Source organism: Ovis canadensis, chromosome 7 (assembly GCF_042477335.2).
Source record: "Ovis canadensis isolate MfBH-ARS-UI-01 breed Bighorn chromosome 7, ARS-UI_OviCan_v2, whole genome shotgun sequence".
NCBI classification, from domain to species: Eukaryota; Metazoa; Chordata; class Mammalia; order Artiodactyla; family Bovidae; genus Ovis; species Ovis canadensis.
The window spans coordinates 99575155-99594219 of NC_091251.1; the positions used below are offsets into that span (position 1 = coordinate 99575155).

Genomic DNA, 19065 nt, shown 5'->3' on the forward strand with positions numbered 1-19065 from the left:
CAGTCACTCACCATAAGTATAACGTTAGCTGTAGGTTTTTCTGAGATGTCATTTATCAGGCTGAGGAAGTTTTCTTCTATTCTTAATTTACCAAGAAGTTTAAATTTTTTTCTCTTATTTTTTTTGTTATCAATACTAGATTTATAGTTTTATTATGGTAAAAAGTAGTTGTTTCAGTGAGACCTGCACACATATACAGGATGACATTTAAATTCATATAGAACAATCTTTACATTCTAAGTTATACTTGAAATTAGAAGATGAAGTACAGCTTAAGCTTTACAACAAAGAAAAGAAAAATACCCGAAGTAATAAGAGAGTTAATAGTAAAAATAAAACCATCTGTTCTTAACACATCACGTGGAAACTTTTGGTCAGAATGCTATAATACATCTTCTTAATCTGATTGTCTAAACTATTAAAATATGGGCAGTTCAGTTTTATTTTGCCAGCAATTTGTTTGATGGGATTATAAACTAACAGTTTTGAAAGCAAATCCAAGCCATTTTCAACCAAGTTTTTGACATGGGATGGTAGGCTTCCTGGTTTTCACTTGGGAAATGTATTCTTACAGTCTTATAGTCGTATATTCTTATAAGTTGCTCTGGCCACACTTCATATTGGGGTGCCCAAAGCTCTGAATGTTTTGAAGAGTTGATCAGCTTCTGAATTCACATGGAAAAGTGGCTTCTTTGTTGTTAACTCTATGTGGTGTCTGTACCCCAAATGTCAACTGGAGGTGAGTAGTGAGCTGATTTCGGTAGTGCTGGAGATCTATACTAGAGTGTTCCTACCTCACGTATGTACATTCTAATAGGCATTCCAGAAGCTCTGGAAAAAGCCAGAATCAACTAGTTTAAATGTTTCTTTGTTGTCAATAGGTTTTGAAGTTTTAAATCTCTGTGAAGAATTCTCCTAGGCTGACAAAACACAGTCCTTTGTAGGATGTGGTGCAGATAACTCTTAACAAGTGGAGAACCCATGAAGAGACCTGGAGGGATAGAGTTTAAAACTCAGAGATGAGATGTAACCTGGATTCCTGTATAACCACATTTGAAGGTGGACTATATTTGGGTGACAGTGTTCTAAAAGATAAATCTCCTGAATTGCAACACGGGAACACTTCCTCTTTACTTTCTAGTCTGATTTTCTTCATAGTTACCACTTGATTTGTAGTTTACCCTTACGCATAACTCCATAGATGCCTTCTCCAACCTCCTCTATTTTGGAAAACTTATCTATGATTGCTCAATGGGAATGGTAGCTCTGGATTATTGTTCTGTGGTGGTGGACAATGGGGATGGGGTGTCAGGGGAGCGGTACAGTCAGTGACACAGTTACCATATCTGTGTCAACTTTCCTCAACTCCAAGAGCCCGGAGATCTTTTATTATGAATAGTTTTCTAATAATCTTTCTGGGTCTATTGAGATAATTATGTTCTTTCCTTTTTTGTTTTGTTGACATGTTGAATTGCATTGGTTGATATTTGAATGTTAAACCAACCATGCATTCCTGAGATAAAATCCACTTGATCATCATGTATGAATTGTTTCTGAAAATATCTGATGAATTGTTGTTATTCAGTCACCCCATTGTGTCTGACTCTTTGTGACCCCGTGGACTGTAACACACCAGGCCTCTCTGTCCTTCGCCATCTCCTGAAGTTTGCCCAAGTTTATTTCCATTGCATTGGTGATGCCATCCAGCCATCTCATCCTCAGATGCCCTCTTCTTCTTCTGCCCTCAATCTTTCCCAGCATCAAGGACTTTTCTGATGAGTCAGTTGTTTGCATCAGACAACCAGAATATTGGAGTTTCGACTCCAGCATCAGTCCTTCCAATGAGTATTCAGGGTTGATTTCCCTGAAGATTGACTGGTTTGCTCTCCTTCCTGTCCAAGGGGCTCTCAGGAGTCTTCTCCAGCAATTGGAAGGCATCAATTCTTCAGTGCTTCTTTACAGTCCAGCTCTCAGAATACATGACTACTGGGAAGACCATAGCCTTGATTATATGGGCCTTTGTTGGCAGAGTAATGTCTGCTTTTCAGCACACTATCGAGGTTTGTCATAGCTTTCCTGCCAAGAAGCAAACATCGTCTGATTTCATGGCTGCAGTCACCATCCGCAGTGATTTTACAGCTGAAGAAGAGGAAATCTGTCACTACTACCACCTTTCTCCCCTCTATTTGCCGTGAAGTAATGGGACTGGATGCTATCATCTTAGTTTTTTTAATATTCAGTTTTAAGCCTGTTTTTCTATTATTTGAGGCACATTTGCATTTCATCTGAGATCACAGTGCTTCCTTGGTGCTTGAAACTTGGATAGATGGGTTTTCATAACTGTTTGAGATCCTTGAAGGGAGTGTCCAGACTGAGACATGTGGGAATTTTGGTAAACTGTTGATAATTTCCTGTCCCCTTGTATCAGTATATTTGCTCAATCAAAATGTTTGTTCATCTTTAATTTGAAAGAGGAGTTGAAAACTGGGATAGTGAAAAAAAGAATGGAGAAGGAGGGCTGCTGGTAGAAACCTCAAAATAGGGAAAGTATTAAGATATTAGCTACTCTAAATGACAAATATTTACTATTGAAATCATGGCCTTTAGGGATCTTAGCCACAACTTCAGGATCATTTTACATTATTTCTTTAAACACACCTTTTATTTTCCTGAGAAGAGTTTTGAAATTGCAGTTTTCCTCCATCTCCTTAATTTCCAGTGATATATCAGCATCCGGCGATGTTTTAGCATACCTTTCCTTCTATGCTGGTGCCTGGCAGAGCCACTCCTTATTCTGACTCTGGCCTATGTCCCTTCAGTGCTTTGAGGTCAGTAAGAGTTTGATCAGTATTTGTTGAGAGCTCAGTGTCCCTTTCTTCAAGACTCCAGGGAGATGGGTATGAGATATTATGATAATTTATTTTCACTCAAGGGCATTAAGACCTGAAAAAGCTTCTGTTGGCCTACTTCAGAGGCTGGGGTTAGTGTCTGTATGTTATAAGTAGGGAGACTGAGACACGGGATTCTGAAAAGGATACTTTCAGTGGATAAAATGATAGAAAATAGTCTAGGTGGCTCTGTCAAGTCCCAAACAGCTATCAACTTTTCAAGGTTAACATATGGAGAAAGGCTAGAACCTCTCTGCTTTCTCCTGCATCTAGGCAGCTACGGGTCTTGAAGACTGTGAAAATGATTGTTGAGCAGAGTATAGCAATGCAGTCTCTCTCTGTCCTCTGCCTCATTTTTCATTCTCTCTCCTTGATCCCCCTCTAATCTAGGCTGGGACAATCAGATGACAAAAGAGTTCTACTTTAAAACAAGTGCAATCAGGTATTTATAGTAAGGAAATGGACTGAATGAGCCAGCTGCTAAAAAATAGAAGGTCTGACTTTATCCATTCACAAAGATTGTGGCCCAATGCAGGTAGGGATAAAATAAATCAATTCAGATCTAATATTTAGGAAATTTATCCCAGATTGGAATGGTTGGCCTCTCATGAGAAATGCTGTAGATTTTTCCAAATTGGCAGCAATGGTGGGGATGGACTTTTGCAGGGAAAAGGCTTGACATTGCCTGGACATCAGAAGATATTTTCAATTCTGTTTTAGTTTACCTCCAGAAAAATTCTTCCAAGTCGTCTAAGGTCTGCACTACATAACTGTGAGTAAAGGTTGCTGAGTCCTTAAGGGAGGTTTTGGGGCTCTGACTTATGTTTGGGGAATTCTAAGTCTATGCCAATCGTGTGGTAGATACTCATTCAATTTTCACACATGGGTAAGTTCGGTGAATGAAGAAACATATGCATAGCATTTACCGGGCTTTCCTGCTGGCTCAGATGATAAAGAATCTGCCTGCAATGCAGAAGACCTGGGTTTGATTCCTAGGCCGGGAAGATCCCCTGGAGAAAGACATGGCTACCTATTCCAATATTCTTGCCTGGAGAATCATGGACAGAGGAGCCTGGGGGCTGCAGTCCACAGGGTTGCAAAGAGTTGGACACGACGGAGCGACTAACACTTTCACTTTCACTATTGAGCACTTGCTGAGTGCCATGCACCATGCTAGGCCCTTCTCATTCTATTTTATTTAGGTCTCATCATAACCTTGGCATATGGTCTCCATTTTGCTGATACACAAACTGAGTCTCAGCTAGGATTTTTCAAAGCCATGTTGGTTGAGAAGAGCAGATTGAGATTTATCTAGCATGCAGGATAGATATGGAGTCTTGATTTATACAATCCTCTTAGCATTTTATTCTGGGCTGTGCACTTAGAGGCCCTCCATCAGCATTTATAATGAAGGCTTTCTTCACTACATCTCTCATTATCTTTTCCTCCTTGGAGTTCAATAGCCTACTTGTACCGAGATGGTTGGATGGCATGACTGACTCGATAGACATGAGTCTGAGTAAACTCTGGGAGTTGGTGATGGACAGGGAGGCCTGGCATGCTGCAGTCCATGGGGTCGCAAAGAGTCAGACACGACTGAGCGACTGAACTGAACTGAACTGAACTGTTCAACTTTGCATCCACGTTGTTTTCTTTTCCACTGTATCAGTTTAGAAATGCTTTAAGGCACAAGGAAAAAACCTCAACCAATGTGGTGTTAAAAAGAAAAGTTTCAAGTTCTCTGATACACCTCCAATTGAGATCTCTGTCCCTCTTCTTGAATCTGACAACTGCTTTGACCAATTGAACAACGGAGAAATGACACTGATTCCTGCATGAGGCTAAATCATAAAAATCCATGAAACGTCTACATAGGCCCCTTGGAATGCTTGCTCTTAGAATAGCCAGAGTACTGTGAAAAGCCTAAACCTTAGGGGGAGGCCACATGCACTGGCACTTGGTCAACAGTCCCACGTGAGTCTGGTCTTTGGTCCTTCCAGCTTGAGTACCAGACATGTGAGTGAAGAAGCACTCTTGGAATTGGGTCCTGCAGGTCCAGTTATTCTAGTTTCTGGGTATTTGAGTCACTCACCTGGTTGAACCTTCTCAAGAGAGGCCCTAGATACCGTGGAGTAGAGACAAACCCTTGCGATGGACTCTGCCTGAATTCTTGACCTGCCACCTGTGAGCTTAATAAAATGACGTATTTTAATGTCACTAAGTTTTAGAGTAGCTTGTTATATGGTATAAGTAACTGGGATATCCAGCTAGCACTGGTTTACATCAATTAAAATATGTGTATACCTGTATTTAATGAAGTGAGAGATCATTGCTCAGCTGTGCCATTAGGGACCCAGGATCTTTCCGTGTGTTCATATTGCCATCCTTAATGTTACCTTTTGTCCTCATGCTTGTTGCCTCACAATTTTGGCATAAATGCTGTAGCTCCAGGCATTGCATCAGCATTCAAGTTAGGAAGAAGAAAGGACAGCAGAGCTTGCCTCATCTCTATGGTTTTATTAGGAAAGCAAAAGCTTTCCCAGAAGCCCTCATGTCCTTACTTATGTCTCACCAGTTATAATTTTGTCACATGGCCACTCTGATGGGAAGAGAGGCTGAAAAAAAATGAGCATTTATCTGGCAGATTGCTGTCCTAAACACAGTCTGGATTTGCTTAGCAAGGACACCAGAAACCACGAGCAGCACGTGGGCAAGGCCAGTGTCTGCCACATACCTCAATTGCTTTGCATTATTTTTTCTGGTTGGTTCAACTAGGTAGTGAGTTACTGAAAACAGAGATAATGATGATTACTTCTCTGGACTGCTTCTTAGCATCCAACATAACACTGAGAATGTCATTTCTATTTAATGCATTCACCTGTTGAAGAAAGAGGAACATAATAAGGAGGTGATTTTCCAGAGCAGAAGTCTTCACATTTTTTTCTCTGCATAGCCCCTGAAAATATTTTGAGAGGCAGTGTACCTCCTTGTACATTTTTTAACCTGGTATTTGCAGTTTTTATTATAAATTTATATAAAAAATTACAAAGAATATTATTTTTGGCAAATAGTTAATACTGAAATTTTAATATAAATGTTTATATTGCTTTTTAAAATTTCCAGTCTAAATACCATACTGATTTGCTACTACTGTCTTCTGTTTTAAAATTTGCAAATGAGTTTTCCTTTAGTAGTTAGAAATTTTTACATCTTTTCTTTTTCTCTTTGTACTCACATTTTCATTCCAGTTTCCTCACAGAATTTTATTCTAATGTAATATATTTTTAGGCTTGAAAGTTTGCCTTGTTGATTTCTTGCTTCTTGTATTATGCTTCTTTGCAACAAAAACATACATATAAGTTGAAACAGCAATTTAAAACATTGCATGTGACTAAAAGGCTTTAAGTACTAAAACATTTCTTCTGGATTGAATTATCATTGAAATTATTATACTACATAATTGAGAAAAGCAACATAAATATATTACACCTTTTGATATAGAATTATTAAACACAGAAGTGAAATTCATTGCAAATGTATCTGCTATGAGATGGATGGGATTTTAAAAACTTGTATCATGTATCTATGTATGAATATTACTTATTGCTTGAATGAAACAGCTTGGCATCAATTGCAAGCCTATTTTTGTTTATTAAGACATAAGTGTGGACAACTGTTAAGTAGACTTATTGTGGTCATCATCTTGAAATATTTACAAGTATTGAATCATTACATTATACACCTGAAACTAGTGTAATGTTATATTTCAATTTTAAAAAAAGCTGAAAGTGCTGAACACATTCACGTAAGTAAATGGGAATGTAAGGAATATTATTACCTTTGAATTATTTGAACTACTTCCAAGTTGTATATCAAAAATCACATAGTGGCCTGTCATCAGAAATTATTTTTAATGATCTATATCAGCTGACAGCTCAATTAGGTCCTCCTTCGATTATGTGGAAAACACCTGACTTGGAAAATAACTTGCAACCAGTCATTTGAGCTGTTTTCTTGCAAATGGATTTTCTCTGCTTATTAGAGACATTCACAACCTCAGTATTTCTATTTCCTACCCTCTGGTTGGAAGTTTGTGCTCCAGGATACATCATAGTAAGATTTGGGATGAGGGAGCCCTTTGTCTTGCTGGGAGAAGGGCTGCTGTGAAAGAGAACTAGGGAAGATAGGGAGGAGAACTTTCCTGATGCCCCAGTTGCAGGCAGATCAAGTTTAGCAGAGTCTGTCGGAAAACTGAGGATTTGAAAATGGATCCTCATCAGTCTATCCATGTCCCCAAACCAAGAGCCTGTGTACCCCAACTTGAAGACTGCTGAGGCTGAGTTTGCTTGCGTTCCCTTTAGGCATACTGCTTCTCACTCAATGAGCTGCCCTATGCCGTGCCTTATAAGTCTTACCGAGCCTGAGAACAGTCTTCTGAGGCAGGAATCATTATCTCTATTTTGCAAATGAGGAAGGATGCAGTGGTGAAGGGAAGTAGCAGCCACTGGGCACCAAAACTGGGATTCAGACCTGGGCGATGGGTGTACAGAGCTTGAGCTGTTTAGCCACTGTGTTCAGTTGAGCCTGGTTCTGGGAACAGGGATCCCAGCTCTTCACAGGAGCTGTTGCTTGGATTGCTGTTGCTTTTATTTGTGTTTCCTTCTTGGCAAATTTCTCTAAAGCAGTGGTTCTCAAACCCAGGTGGCTGGGCCCCACCTCTTGAATTTCTGATTCTGTAGGTGTGGGTGAGGCTGAGAATCTGCATTCCTAACAAGTTCCCAGGTATCGGGGGGAGAGGGCCCACTTCTTCAAAGCCTGTCCAGTCTCTGGGAGAGAGTCCCATTTCTGATGTATGTAGGGACAGATGCTTTCCCCCTTAAGTTTCTTTTAGGACTGAGGTTGTCACTTGCCTGCCAAGTCACTTCAGTCGTGTCTGACTTTTTGCGACCCCATGGATTGTAGCCCACCAGGCTTCTCTGTCCATGGGATTCTCCAGGCAAGAATACTGGAGTGGGTTGCCATTCACTTGCCTAGAAGTGAGTATATATGAAATCCACATTGCATATATATTTCAGCACCTGAAACAACTTTGGAAAAACCTGTGCTGCAGGAATTTTTGTTGGAACTTTCTTTGGTGATATTTGTACGTGGGTATACCTGCATCCCTTTCACTTTTCACTTTCATGCATTGGAGAAGGAAATGGCAACCCACTCCAGTGTTCTTGCCTGGAGAATCCCAGGGACGGGGGAGCCTGCTGGGCTGCTGTCTATGGGGTTGCACAGAGTTGAACACGACTGAAGTGACTTAGCAGCAGCAGCAGCAGCAGCAGCATACCTGCATCAGGGGAAATTGTATTTACATGTTTTTATTTATGTGTATATACTTTGCACACAAAGGTCCTCTGTGTTTCTGCTAAGTTATTGACTCTGTCTGTCTGGATGGGATATTCTTTCCTGCATTCTTCACCTATTGGTTCAATCCTCAAGATTCATCTCAAAATAATGCTTTCTCTCTGAAATTTGCTGGTTAACTTAAGTGCCTCTTCCCCGAACTCCTCTAGCCTGGCATAACATTGTACAGGCATGATCTTGCTTACATGTTTTCTCTCACATTGGTTGAAAAATTTGGTAAGTGCTACATAAATAACAGTTAGCAAACATTTAATTAGCACTTCAGTTCAGTTCAGTCGCTCAGTCATGTCCGACTCTTTGCGACCCCATGAATTGCAGCACGCCAGGCCTCCCTGTCTATCACCAATTGCCAGAGTTCTCTCAAACTCACATCCATTGAGTCAGTGATGCCATCCAGCCATCTCATCCTCTGTCGTCCCCTTCTCCTGCCCTCAATCTTTCCCAGCATCAGGGTCTTTTCCAATGAGTCAGCTCTTTGCATCAGGTGGCCAAAGTATTGGAGTTTCAGGTTCAGCATCAGTCCTTCCAATGAGTATTCAGGACTGATTTCCTTTAGGATGGACTAGTCGGATCTCCTTGTAGTCCAAGGGACTCTCAAGAGTTTTCTCCTATACCACAGTTCAAAAGCATCAGTTCTTTGGCGCTCAGCTTTCTTCATGATCCAACTCTTATATCCATACATGACTACTGGAGAAACCATAGCCTTGACTAGATGGACCTTAGTCAGCAAAGTAATGTCTCTGCTTTTGAACATGCTGTCTAGGTTGGTCATAACTTTTCTTCCAAGGAGTAAGCGTCTTTTAATTTCATGGCTGCAGTCACCATCTGTAGTGATTTTGGAGCCCTCCAAAATAAAGTCAGCCACTGTTTCCACTGTTTCCCCATCTATTTCCCGTGAAGTGATGGGACCAGATGCCATGATCTTCACTTTCTGAATGTTGGGCTTTAAGCCAGCTTCTTCTCTCTCCTCTTTCACTTTCATCAAGAGGCTCTTTAGTTCTTCACTTTCTGCCATAAGAGTGATGTCATCTGTGTATCTGAGGTGATTGATATTTCTCCCAGCAATCTTGATTCCAGCTTGTGCTTCTTACAGCCCAGCATTTCTCATGATATACTCTGCATATAAGTTAAATAAGCAGGGTGACAATATACAGCCTTGACGTACTCATTTTCCTATTTGGAACAGTCTGTTGTTCCATGTCCAGTTCTAATTGTTGCTTCCTGACCTGCATATAGGTTTCTCAAGAGGTCAAATGGTCTGGTATTCCCATCTCTTTCAGAATTTTCCACAGTTTATTGTGACCCACACAGTCAAAGGCTTTGGCATAGTCGATAAAGCAGAAATGGATGTTTTTCTGGAAATTTCTTGATTTTTTGATGATCAAGTGGATGTTGGCAATTTGATTTCTGGTTCCTCTGCCTTTTCTAAAACCAGCTTGAACATCTGGAAGTTCATGGTTCACGTATTGCTGAAGACTGGCTTGGAGAATTTTTAACATTACTTTACTAGCATGTGAGATGAGTGCAATTGTGCGGTAGTTTGAGCATTCTTTGGCATTGCCTTTCTTTGGGATTGGAATGAAAACTGACCTTTTCCAGTCCTGTGGCCACTGCTGTGTTTTCCAAAGAACCTACCTGCCAAGACAGGAGATATAACAGACACGGGTTCAATCACTGGGTTGGGAAGATTCGCTGGAGGAGGGCATGGCGGAGTATGCCCGAGGAGGGAGTATTTGTGCCTGGAGAATCTCACAGACAGAGGAGCCTGGTGGGCTACAGTCCATAAGGTCTGAAAAAGTTGGACACAACTGAAGTGGCTTAGCATGCACACACACCCCAATGTTTACTTGAAAGCAAGTTTTTTTCCCTACAGTGACTAATAGTAAAAAGATCCATTCCTGCCCTGCCCCCTGCCCCATAATCAGATAGTTTTGTTTAAATCAGTTTGGTACATGAAACAGATTAGTTTTGCAGTTTTTTAAGGAACTGAAATACAAATTTCTAAATGCAGCAGTCTACCTGTGCAACAAATATCTGTAAGGTAAAATAAGGGATTTTAAATAGAACTACAATCTGCATGAACAAATCAGATGAAAAGTGTGGAAAGGTTCCTATATATTTTCTGGATTAAAAAAAAGCCAAACCCCAAATTATTAATGGCTCAGGATGGGGTGGTATGAGCTACAGCGTGCTGGAAGGAGAGACAGGTGCAATGTGTCCTGATGTGGGTTCAGCACTATGTAGGATCTGGACAGCCCTTCTGGAATGCATGGGCCTGAGCATCGCTTGCCACCCTGGTCCATGCTCCACCGTCTCTGGTCACTTTCTGTTTGCTCAGGTTAGCAGTAAGACAGGATCCTTGGGAAACTTTTCTAGGCATCATCTCAGTTCTTTTCAAGGCTTCTGTATAAATGCCACATGTGCTACTAGTTCAAATCAAAGGAGAGGAAAGAGATAGGCTGCATGGTTAGGGGGACCTCAATGTGTCAGTGATAGTACTAACAACTGCTGAGCGTTTCTGAGCGTTGATACAATGAGTTCTATCTCTTGATTCAAACTGGTAGCTGCATCTCTGCTCATCTTGCGGTTCAGGTGACCTTGATTCATCTTTATTGTTTTAGCATGTTAAACTCTCTTCCATTGTTTCTCTGAAATGCTAAACTGCAAGGAGATCAAACTGATTAATCTGAAAGGAAATCAGTCCTGAATATTCATTGGAAGGACTGATGCTGAAGCTAAAGCTCCAATACTTTGGCCACCTGATGTGAAAAACTGACTCACTGGAAAAGACCCTAATGCTGGGAAAGACTGAAGGCAGGAGGAGAAGGGGATGACAGAGGATGAGATGGTTGGATGGCATCACTGACTCGATGGACATGAGTTTGAGTAAACTCCGGGAGTTGGTGATAGACAGGGAAGCCTGGCGTGCTATAGTCCATGGGGTTGAAAAGAGTTGGACATGACTGAGTGAACTGAAAGCTAGCTCTCTTAAATCACGGACATCTGGGGCTCTTATTTATTTCTGGCTTAGGAGGGTGAAAACCTCCACCTGTCTTCTGACACTCTTTCTGTTGCTCTGTTTATCATTACTTTTCAAAAATGTGAGAGCCTTAGTATATTCCCACCCAAAGGCTCAGTAATGCAGACGCAAGATCTACTGACTTTGTACGTGTTCGTATTTTCCAAGTATCCCCTAGCCTATTTGTCGTTGATAGTTATTTTTACAAAGTCTTCATCACTTCCTGTTTAAATGTGTTTCTTGCCCCCACTCCTTTCATTTCCTGTATTTTCACTATTCAAACAGTGGGTTATGGATTTTTGGATTTCATGGAGTGAAAGTTAAAAAAAGAGAGGCAGGGTAACTTATGTAGGGCTGTTATCTTTTAATTTTTCCAAATAAAGATGAATACCCTTTACTTTTACCATCACTTCATAAAAGAAGCTGCCCAGTGGAGTCCTAGAAGCATGGCAGTTGCCTTTGTGGAGACAAGTCTCCCAGGAACTATTCTTCTGTGCTGATTCAAGTTCAGTGCAATCTCTTGGGCATCCACTGTGTGCTCAGCTTTGTGCTGGACATAAAAGAAAGACTGGACTTTTGCCTTCACGCTCAGGGATCCCATAGGAGAGATGAGACAAACAGCACGGTAGGACTGTAAATCTGGGTCTGCCTTTTCCATGAGACTGTTCTTTTTAAAGGTAAAGATCATGCCCTATGTCTCTTACACCCTACTGCACCAGCATGTGTCTGACATATCATACACCTTCTATCAATGTTTGGACACTCAAAGAATTATGGGACAGTGCAAGGTGAAATACGTGTAGATCTTCAACTGAAGTCAGTCATGTACCACTTCTGCATGGTACTGTATCATGAGTGGTAGGATAGAGCAGGAAGGGGGTGGGCCACAGCTGACTCAAGTTGGCAGGAAGACTTCATGGCGGGAGATGGTGAAGTTTGAGATGGGCTCTCAGGAGTGATTAGAAGCCAAACGACCTGACACTAAGCAGTGAAGCTCTGTTGGAAAAGCAGCTTGAAACCCAAGCATTCATACCCAGAAGAGGTTATGTCTTCATTTTGCAGGGTAATGGCTTACTTGGGGATTACAGTAGCATGGGATGATGATGGACGCCAAAGAACATTTAGGGCAATAGTTCACAATTGGGGGTGATTTTGCCCACTATGGGACATTTGGCAAGATCTGGAGACATTTTTGTTTCTTAAAACTGAGGAAGGGTGTTATTGGCAAGTAGTTCTGGCATATAGTAGAGGCCAGGGATGCTGCTAAATACACATGGTGGTCGTCTTCCCCCACTGAAGACTTGACTGGTCACAAATGTCAACAGTATTATAGTTTAGAAACTCTAGGGAATTCCCTGGTGGTCCAGTGGTTAGGACTCCATGCTTTCATTGTCGAGGGCTCAAGTTTAATCCTTGGTTGGGGAACAAAGATCCCCCAAGCCACACAGTGTGGCCAACAACAACAACACAACAAAACTCTCTGATTTAGTGGGATTAAGAAGAAAAAGGAAATAAATATGGTGTTATCAAAGGCATTTCATGATCATGAGCAATGCCTGGAATGCAAAGCTGCTCTTACAGGGTAACAGTTTGTCCTCTCCGTCTCTCTTAGGAGCCTCCTTTTCCCTCCCTTCACCTGTCTCTCTCCTGACGTGTGTTGTAGGCGTCCCTCTGTTATCTCATTACCTCTCCTTTGGTTTCAGACCTTCAGAACTTCTGCTGGCCTCCTGCAAATGAAGACCTCAGAGCTACCTGGGGAACTCTGGGAGGCTATTTGGGCTGTCCACTGGGTCTGAGTTTCTTTGTCTTAAAAGGGAAGGTTTGGGACTGGAACATGTTTACCGGTCTCTTTGGCTTTGATAAAGCAAAACTCTGAGATGTTTGAGAGCTGTGTTGGAGAAGACAGTCTAGACTCCAGACTTTTCTATAGGTTTCACAGACCTCAGACCAATACTATGGGGAAAGAAGAGGCCAGTTGGGTGCTCAGTGAGAAAAAGTCATTCCAGGAGAAGGGAGAATGTGGACCATCCCTGTTGCCAGAAGTGCTACCAGAAATACCTGCCTAGGCTCTTCTGCTGCTACTGCTGCTGCTAAGTCGCTTCAGTCGTGTCCGACTCTGTGCGACCCCAGAGACGGCAGCCCACCAGGCTCCCCCGTCCCTGGGATTCTCCAGGCAAGAACACTGGAGTGGGTTGCCATTTCCTTCTCCAATGCATGAAAGTGAAAAGTGAAAGGGAAGTCACACAGTCGTGTCTGACTCTTTGCGACCCCATAGACTGCAGCCCACCAGGCTCCTCCATCCATGGGATTTTCCAGGCAAGAGTACTGGAGTGGGGTGCCATTGCCTTCTCCGTGGGCTCTTCTAGAGACGACCATTAAGACCCTTGCTGTCAATGAAGAAAACAAGCTTTATTATAGAGTAATGCTAGGTGTACAGAAAATTGTGAAGATAATACAGAGTATCCTCATATGCCCTCTATCTGGTTTGCTTTGGTATTAACATTTTATGTTTGTATGACACATTTATTACAGCTGATGAATCAACGCTGATATGTTCTTATTCACTAGAGCCTGTGCTTTATTCAGATTTCCTTAGTTTTTACCTAATGTTCTTTTTCTGTTCCAGGATCTCACCTAGAATATCACACTACCTTTAGGTTCCCCTTGGTTGTGATGATTTCTCAGACTTTCCTTGCTTTTGATGACCTTGACAGTTCAGAGGTGCACTGGTCAGGTGTTTTGTAGACTGTCCCTCAGTTGGGCTTTGCTTGATGTGTTTCTTACAATCAGACTGAGGGACGTGGGTGTTGGGGAAGAAGACCACAGAGATGAAGTGCCTTCTTATCACATAGTCTCAATATGACTTTCCACTGATGATGCTGACTTTGACCACCTGGCTAAGACAGTGTTTTGTGAGGTTCCTTCAATGTAAAGTTATTATTAGTTTCTGTCCCGCTGTACTCTTTAGAAAGTAGTCGCATTGTGTACAGCCCACACTTATGGAGTAGGAAGTTAGGCTCCCCTTCCTTGGGAGGAGTCTTAAAAGTTTTAAAATAAAAAAAATTACTTTGACCCTTGTTTGCCTCCCAGGTGCAGTGAGTGAGCCCATTCTCATTTCTTCCTCCATGTCGGACAGTTAATTGAGGTGTGGGGATTTACTTAAGCTGACAAATGATTATCCTTTGCTGTAGAAGCATTACCTGAATGCTGAATTTGCTAATTACTCTTCTCTCCGCTTCTCCCAAGCAGTGATCTTGAGAGAGATGGTACAAATCTATCTTTAGTGAGAGCTGCAACTCAGGAAACTGGGAGGGTGAGGATGAGGGAGGGGTGGCCACTTACCAAAAGTGAAGCAGGAGGAAGTGGATGAAGAATTGAGTGGCCTAAAGGGAAATGATGTGGCTAGGAGGGAATTAACGGGGAGTCTGGTCACTGAGCCTAACCGAACTTTCTCAGCCTGTGCTGTCCCTCAGCATTGCTTCTGGATTTCTGTTTGTACCTCTGCTGACAGGAGGTGAGCAGAAATGTTTATTTTGGGACAGTGGCTGGAAGAAAAGACTGCTTGGAGTCTCTCTGGCTTTCCCCCCTAACTTGCGAAGTCCACATCCTCTACATCAGGCCATTGCCACTTGATGCATCAGTTTGAACCCAAAAGAGTAAGTGTAGGCACAAATGGTGCTTGATCACCATTCATACTTTTGGGAGATACTGCTAACTGATCACATCTCTCTCTGCTGCCAAGACAGACATGTCCTCAGACTCTTTCTCAACACACCACTGTGGGTATTAATTACGTATCAGTTGGCATGGGCAACGAGTAAATGATTTGCCATTCCTGGTCTAGACAGATACTTTTTTAAGATATTAAGATTCGGGTTACACAATTCATTCAGTATTTAGTCAACAAATATTTCTGAGTACCTACATGTGCTAGGCATTGAGCCAGAGGCTGGGTATATATTGGTGAATAAAATAGACAAGGTCCTTGCCTTTGTGGAGTGTACAGATTATAAATTTGTAGACAAATGTCATGTGTAGTATCTCAGTAGCTCTTTGTATGAAGTGAAGTGTTAGTCGCTCAGTCATGTCCGACTCTTTGTGATCCCCTGGACTGTAGCCCACCAGGCTCTTCTGTCCATGGAATTCTCCAGGCAAGAATACTGGAGTGGGTTGCCATTCCCTTCTCCAGGGACTCTTCCCAATCCAGGGATCGAACCCAGGTCTCTTACATTGCAGGTGGATTCTTTACCAATTAAGCCACCAAGGAAGCTCTTTATATAGTTTAGGGCAATCAAAATCAGCTGTGGCAGGAAGGGGTAGTAAGTAGATTTCATTAAACATCTTGGGCAAAGTTCAGATATATGCTCTCATTTAATCCTCACAGCCACCTTATAAGTTAGGAAGCAGTAGTCACAATCTACAGATGAGAAAAGCAAGGCATGCAGAAGTTGCCCCAGAACCAAGGGCAGAGATCGAATCTTTGTCAGTCTGATGCCAGCAGTATTGGTTCTTACACCCTGCCTCACTCATCCAAGCTTTCCGTTCTTTAATGAAGAGGGGATGTTTTCAGAAAAGGAGGGTAGATTAGAGTCCATGCTAGGGAGAAGGGAGGCTGGGTCTGTGTAGATGCTGACCTATGGTTGCTGGAGGCTCTGGCTGAGGTTGCTGGGTGGGGCTGAGGCAGCCAGTGGAACGGGGCTCTGGCTAGAATGATGCTGTAAATGATGTCAGCCCTGAGAATATGCCTCATCACATCACACCAGCCTGATTTCCTCCTAGGCCTACCTTGGACTTGCAATGTAACCAGTCCTCTCCCAGTTTCTACTAGCTGCTGAAAGCATGAAGATTTCTCCCCATGCTCTTGGGATGCCTGGAGATAAATTGTGCTCTGAAAAGATGTGCTGTGGGAAGAGGAGGAAAGGGCAAATATTGGGCACAACTGGGCTGAACTTGCCCTCCTGCCGGTGGCTCCACTCCAAGCCTAGACCTCTATCTGGGCCTGAACACCCAGCCAGGCCTTGCTCTGTTCTCACATTTAGCCCAAAGCTTTGCACCAGGCCTTGGCAATGTAGCTCCTGAATGCTTGGAGGTTCATTCACAGAGATTGATGTTGTTTGGAGTCCCAGAAAGTCCTCCTTGAATAGTAGGTCCAATGTGGGTGAAATAAAGGACTTTCCTGGAAAAGAATTAGGGAAGAAAATCGCTGAGGCTTCACTTAGTTATTTCCAGAGACTGGAAAGACCCCATGTCTCATAGAGAAGCATGCCTTTTCTCTTCCTAAATACAGTTTAGTGGGCTGTGGGAATCTCTCCTCTCTTAAGAGTGAACTAAACATCCAAGTTGGTCCGCATTGTTTTCATGTCAGTTTCCCTGAGAGCAGAGTTTGAAGCCAGGACTTGAAGACAGGCAGTGTATCTGGGAGGGGTGGTGGATGCTGGACACACCATCAGATCTCCCCTTAGGAACAAAGGGCTGATTCCCTATCTGCTGGGAGCACGGTGGCTGAGAGCCCTTGGCTGTCAGGGATGCCCCTCCTGCCCCGACACAGGCTTACCTCAGTTACCAAAGCCCACCTAGTTCAAGGTTACACTCATTTCTGGGGGTGCTTACATCCAATGACAGATGGAAGCCAGGGTAAAAAGCCCTCCCCCCCACCCCCTTTTAGGATGTTTGAAGCTGGAGGCATCATCTCAGCTTCAAAACTTCTCTGAGGGCCAGTGGAGGGTCACCTGGTGTTTCCTCCCTGCTTTTTCCCCTCCATGGGTGTTGTTGATTCCTAGAGCCCTCCGTAATGAACCTGACCATGTCTCTAGCCACCTGGCATAGTCTGGGGTAGGGGATTCTTGGATGGGATTTAGAAGCTGAATCACCGCTGCCTGGCTGGCTGCAAGGGCTGTGTTGCTCATTGTAGGTGGGGCAGTACAAGCTTTAACTTGTGGAGATTTTGGAGGTATACCCAGTGGAAACGATGGGTTAGCTGGTGTAGTGTATCAGCATTTGAGAAATAAGGGATAAATAGTAGTCATGAGGCCAGTGAAATTGGATAGATGTTGCTAAGCTCAAATAATGCTTTGGAAGAAGATATTGAAGAGTTGAGAGTGATTGATTACAACTGTAAAGCTAAGTGTGAAGACCAGAGGTCTTCCTTGTGGATTTGTAAAGAGGTTCTCATCACCAGCAGAAGGAGAACAGGGAAATGTGAGGCCCAGGCTCAGGACTTCATCATTAGAAAGGAGCAGTGACTTCAAAGAAAGTTAAATAACCAACATACACAAGTGATTGAAAATGAAAGTGAAAGTTGCTCAGTCGTGTCCAACTCTTTGCAACCCCATACACTATGCAGTCCATGGAATTCTCTAGGCCAGAATACTGGAGTGGGTAGCCTTTCCCTTCTCCAGGGGATCTTCCCAATGCAGAGATCAAATTTAGGTCTCCTGCACTACAGGAGGATTCTTTACCAGCTGAGCCCAAGGGAAGCCCACACAAGTGCTTAGGTCGAGTCTAATCAAGGTCAGGGCCTTGGTTAGGAAAGAATGGGACCATAACACATGGAATGGGGACTTCTGCTTGATGTATAATATGTGAAAATCTTAAATCACAGATTTTATTTCCTCATAACCCCTGAGTCCGCAGGAATGATCTTTTCCTCCCTATTAAGGGCTAGCACTCCCCTTACCTCGAAGACAATGCAAAGATCTCTGCAAGAGGGTGTGTGTCTGCCCAAGAATGCCCCAACTCTTATCCTGGTCACTGGATATGGTATGTGATTAGGGTATGATCACAATACCTGGTTAGGGACAAATTGAGCTTGATAGGCCCTTTCAAGGAGCCACAGGACCCAAATAATATATTCCAATGAGAGCCAAGAGAGCATGCTTGGGGCTGAGCTTTGAGATGCTTGATCAGGTGGGGCAGAAGGTTGAGTTGGTTGATAGAGATTTTATCACTTTGGGAGGATATCCTCTGCCTGGGGTACACTGCTAAGATAGGTCCAGAAGGTTGGGAAAAGTGTTGGCCCACATTAAGAGATGCCTGGATTTCTCTGGTGCTTGGTGGGAGGGAAGAGGGGTCCAAAGGTTGAGAGAAATAAGCATGATAGAGTGGATATCGGAGAAGGCAATGGCACCCCACTCCAGTACTCTTGCCTGGAAAATCCCATGGAGGGAGGAGCCTGGTAGGCTGCAGTCCATGGGGTTGCTAAGAGTCGGACATGACTGAACAACTTCACTTTCACTTTTCACTTTCATGCACTGGAGAAGGAAATGGCAACCCACTCCAGTGTTCTTGCCTGGAGAATCCCAGGGACGGGGGAGCCTGGTGGGCTGCCGTGTATGGGGTTGCACAGAGTCGGACGCGACTGAAGCAACTTAGCAGCAGCAGAGTGGGTATACTATTAAAGCCAGGAAACCCACAAAGGATGATGATCCATGGAAGACCCTGAGGATTTACGGAAGCTGTATAGAAATTTGTTAAGAGACACACCCTGATCAGTGAGGTGGCTCTTCTCCAGAGACCACGGACAGGTGGCAGGAGATGTTTCACAGAATAGGGATCAATGAGAGTGATGGGGCAGATAGGAACCTGATGCAATAGAACCCAGGTGACGGGGCTCCCCTTCAGAAGCCAGGTGGACACAATTGTAGTGTGCAGAAAGGTCGTGGGCAGTCAGAGGGGTCCTCAGCTGTGTTGAGGGATGGTTAATGGAATGTGGCATCTTTAGGGGCCGCTGCTACTGCTAAGTCACTT

General features: G+C 43.1%; 1 pseudogene; it reads right to left on the bottom strand.

The window, feature by feature from the left end:
* Positions 1 to 348: 348 nt before the first annotated feature.
* Positions 349 to 19065, bottom strand: part of LOC138444252 (cyclin-dependent kinase 1-like) — a 41914-nt pseudogene continuing 23197 nt past the window's right edge.